The following is a 4848-nucleotide window of genomic DNA, read 5'->3' on the forward strand; positions in this document are numbered from 1 at the left end:
CAATGAAAAGAGTAGACGTGATACCAATAGTAATTGGTGCACTTGGAAGTATCAGCACTCACCTACCAGCATGGCTGAAAAAGATTGCTGCAAGAGTGAAGATAAAAGACCAACAAAAATCAGCATTGCTTGGAACTGTAGGAATTCTTTGCAGGGTTCTTGAAGCATGACCAGTAAACAAGTGTCACCATAGTCTTCTGGCTGTGCACAGCTGACGCTTTCCATCATACCCAGCAAAACAAGCTGAGAGTTTTCATATAATGATAATAATATTAATAATAATAATAATAATAATAATCATGAACGAAAGAAAAGATTAATAGATATGAAAACCTGAGAATTGAGATCACCAAGATGTGGCAGCTATGAGAAGCAAGCATAGAGGTTGTCCCTGTTGTTATCAGAGCGTTGGGTTCAATACCACCCAACCTGAAAAAAAAACGCCTGGAAACTTTTAAAATGCCCTACAATCTAGGGTATTGCAAAAAATTGGCATTTTTATCTATATCGTCGGAAAATTAGATAAAATAGTTACTTTGTTTCAAAGAAAATCCGTCCAGGTGTTTTCGAAATATTTTGTCTCTACATCCCCTCTTTCAGTGACTCGTACTTCTGCTTTGAGAAGACCCACGTGACAGACACTCCCTCTTTGTCTCTTTGGTAATGTAGAATTGTTGCTTCCACTCATACAATTTCTGACCGGAATAAGAACAGTCCCATAATTCCTGAGTTAGCCAGATGATATGTTGCAATAGCCTGGCGGTAAGTTTGAATTTTTTTCATCCAAAACATCTGTTTGCACTATTATATTTTTGGAGTGTTCTGAAAACAAATATATTATGTATATTATATTTCTTATTTCAGAAGTAGCTAATTAATCGTAAATTAATTTAACTAAGGTTATTTTTTCGTTTTGTTGAAATTGACCTATAATTTACGCAGAGGCTTACACGTGTGTTTTTATATAAGAGCAGCTTTTTCGAAATGATTGAAATGTGTGTAATGAACGATATTTTGAGAAATAGTTTTTCGAAAAGAGACTTCGATAGAAAACAATTATAAACAGTAGGAGACCAACACCGAAATTTATCTAATTTGTGAAGCTACAAGAAATTCACGAGACAATTTCAGGTTAATTTGTATGAAAAGAAAAAATGGCTAACTAAAAGTACTACACGTAATAGATTATTCTGTTGGCCTTGTTTACTTTTTTGCTTAGAAAAGAATGTTTGGAAAGATAAAGGCTATGATGATTTAAATAATTTACATATGGCTATGCTGAAGCACGAGCGTTTTCAAAGGCATATTAAATCTTTGATAGATCTTAAAATATTCGGGAATGTTCGCATAGATTTACAATTAGATGCATGTAAAAATCAAAGCATGCAACATCCTAATGAGAAAGTTAGACGAAACAGATTCATTCTGCAATGATTGATCGATGTTGTTATTTTTTAGGCCTTCAGGAATTATCGTTTCAGGGTCATTTTGAATCTGAAGGCTCTAATAATTGTGGAAATTATAAAGAACTCGTATGTTTAATCAGTAGATATTACAAAACAATGGAAAGTCATCTAGCTACAGCTTCTATCTTCACCGGTCTGTCCAACAGAATTCAAAATGACTTGATCGATGCAATTCATAAAGTTATGTTGAATGAGATGCAAAAGGAAATTGAGCAAGCTAAGTTTGTTTCTATTCTTGTTGATGAGACATCTAATGTCTCAGCATATTCACAACTGCCAACAGTTTTACGTTGAAGACTGTATGACGAAAGAACGATTTATCGGTTTTATTGATGTTAGTGCAGATCGATCTGAAAATGCTTTATCTGAACATGTCTCTAAATGCATTGAGACGTGAGATTGTGGAAACAAATTGATTGCACAAACATATGATGGTGCCGCTACAATGGCAGGACAATTAAATGAGTTACAGGTAAAAGTAAGAAAGAAATATGAATGTGCCATCTTTATTCATTGTTGTGCCCATATCCTAAATTTAGTTCTTTCACAATCATTCTCTATCTCATCCTCCGTTGTATTTGCACGTGCACATCATAGATTAATCTATTTCTACGATGTGCCCAAGTCCACCAATTTGGTAGGGGTTACGCAAAAGATAATTACTTGTAATGTCCCTCATGTACTGATACCATTGAACAACAGCAGATTTTGAAAGACCGACGTTTTAATGGACTCTTTACCATAAACAGGTAGCGTATAATTTATTTACTTTGTGTAAAAAAGTTATTTACTTTATTTAGAAAAAACCCTCATACATGTTTTGCGCACTCGCGGTAGGTTGTCGTAATATCGACTAGTCACGACTCGCTAGCGCGGATGCGCGAGTGTGCACACTTTTCCTGAATAGTACCTAACACGGACTGGGTACATTTTTTACGAAATCACCCAAAAGGGCTAATGCATTAGACAACATTGTTAAAAAAAGATTTCCGAAAGCAACAGCAACTAGATGAAATTACTCCTCACGTCTTATTATTACCACAAATGAAAATTATAATTTCATAATCAGCCTTTTTGAACACATCATTGAAAATCCTGAAGCATGGGATGATACCACCATAAATTCAGCAATTGGATTCTTACACACTTTAAAAGCTCCTGATTTCTTATTTTTGCTAGAAGTATTCAGTGACTTTTTATTCTTTTACCGACGTCTTATTTAGCATTCTCCAGAGTAAAAGTCATGACATAGTGTATTGTAAAGAGCAAATAGATAAAACTAGAACTGTACTCGAAAACAAACTTGATAATTTTTCAATCTTTTATGATGTGTTAGGGGGAAAATAAGGAGTCGATGCAAGAATCGGAATTCAGAGATCCAAAAATATATCTATTGAGTCCCAACGACATTATAGAATGCTTTATAACAAAATTATCAGTACAGCAGTTGACCAAATAAAAGCAAGATATTCATCCCTAGAAGAGTTTAAATTCATGGAACTTTTGAATTTCGACAAAGTTGAAGAGTATTGCAAACAATTTCCTGTTGACTCTTTAGATTCTTTAAAACCCACTTATGGCAGATTTTTTTATGTAATACGATTACAAAGTGAGCTCAATGTGATGTATTCAATGAAAGACTTTAAAAAGCTAAGTGTAAATCATTTAATGAGTCACATTTACAACAGTGATCTTGTTGAAGCTGTAGCAAACTCATAAGAGGCAGAAAGAGAACGTAAGTTCGTTTGCCCGAACATGAGAAATTATTGATTTCTCATTGGTTAAAAATTACTGCTCATATACGAATTATGAACTTCGTTGAAAAAATCTTTCACGGGGTTACGGTTCTATGATTCGTGTATGAGTAGTTATAAAAACCCTGATTTTCGGCAAACTCTCCAGTGATCGTCGGATTGACACTCAAATCCACGACACTCACCCTTTTGAGTATCAGCTAATATATATGCCATATTCAATACTCAAATCCGACAATATTGAATTGTCGTGAAACCTTATAGTCAGAATGAGAAATTAGTTAATATAAAATTTAAGTCGCAATTCTCTACGACGAAATGATTTGTTTCTAAATTTCTATAAATGTTAAAAAAATGTATATAATAAATTAATGTAGAAACTTAATTCCTGTTACTTCTCGTTTCTTTCAACTTGTTGAATTTATTTCTGTATATTAATGAAACTGTATTGTTTTATGTGTAACGGTCAAAAAAATATAATCTATATCTTCAACATACATGTACGTAATGAACGCACGTTCAGCGTCTTGGTATGATACATCATAACATTTACGCAGCTTAAACTAAAAGTTATGCTTAGTGATAAATACTTATAATTAAGTTATAAGTAACGAGATTATCATTATAGCTTTTAATTAATAAACAATAATATTTGTTATAATTTACAAATGAAAACATTGTAAATAAAGATATAGTATATCTCAAACTTCAACGACCTGTTGTGATAACAACCACATAAAAAAGTTATGCCAGAACTCTTCAATCTGTGCAGTTGATTTTGACAATTCTGTCTACCACTGCTTCTGTTGAGCGATCCTTTTCTGAATTAAGTAGAATCAAAACATACCAAAGAAATGTAGGAGAAAGAAGACTGCCTAGGTTGGCACTAATGTCAATTGAAAAAGATTTCTTACAACAATTGATGAAAAGAGAAAATTTCTATGAAAATATGATAGATATATTTGCCCAGAAAGATCGAAGAATTGAATTAATTTAGAAATTAGGTAAGTAACATTTTAGAACATTAAAAAAAAAAAACTTAAAGGGCATATATTGCAGGTTTTGGTTACTGTTAGTTATAACGTAAGGTTCGACCTTTTTACATCAGTATTGTTTGGCAGGAGAAATGGTTCGATTTCTTCGTCAAACCTAACCTGCATAGGTTTTCCTTTCTGTGCTGCTGGGTGTAGTCTATTTACGGCCGTAAATAAGTGTCTTTTTTCACTTTCAATAAGTGTCTTGTTTCAGTCTCAGCGATGTTGGCTTCTGCCACAACAGTTTTTTTTGGGGGGGGGGGGGGCATTTTACAATGTTGAATTTCCGCTGTCTTTCATTATGTGTGTATTCATGTATATGCGTACATTTTCAATGTGTGTGCGTGACACATAGTGTTTTAATACACAGAGTTCAGTAAGTCTCAGAACAGTCTGCTTGACTATAAATAATTTACCCGGAATTGACAAGTAGCATGATAAGGCACCTGACTTGTTTCGAGAGCATAACGATCTAAAACCATGACCATATAATGTAACTAAATATGTTCTCTTAATTAAATCATTTCAAATTGATTCGGCTCAACCAATAGGTATAGGGGCTAATGCAGAATTGCACCTCTTTGAAAAACGTAT

The 4848-nt window shown here is 33.5% G+C and overlaps 1 long non-coding RNA gene across 1 annotated transcript in view; it reads left to right on the forward strand.

The window, feature by feature from the left end:
• The first annotated feature begins 651 nt into the window (after nt 1-651).
• Nucleotides 652-4848, forward strand: part of LOC128248586 (uncharacterized) — a 118135-nt gene continuing 113938 nt past the window's right edge. Inside the window, exon 1 of the long non-coding RNA XR_008264763.2 lies at nt 652-762. This is a non-coding gene — a long non-coding RNA (uncharacterized LOC128248586). The remainder of the gene's footprint in view (nt 763-4848) is intronic.

Source organism: Octopus bimaculoides, chromosome 8, assembly GCF_046866305.1.
Source record: "Octopus bimaculoides isolate indiv1 chromosome 8, ASM4686630v1, whole genome shotgun sequence".
NCBI classification, from domain to species: domain Eukaryota; kingdom Metazoa; phylum Mollusca; class Cephalopoda; order Octopoda; family Octopodidae; genus Octopus; species Octopus bimaculoides.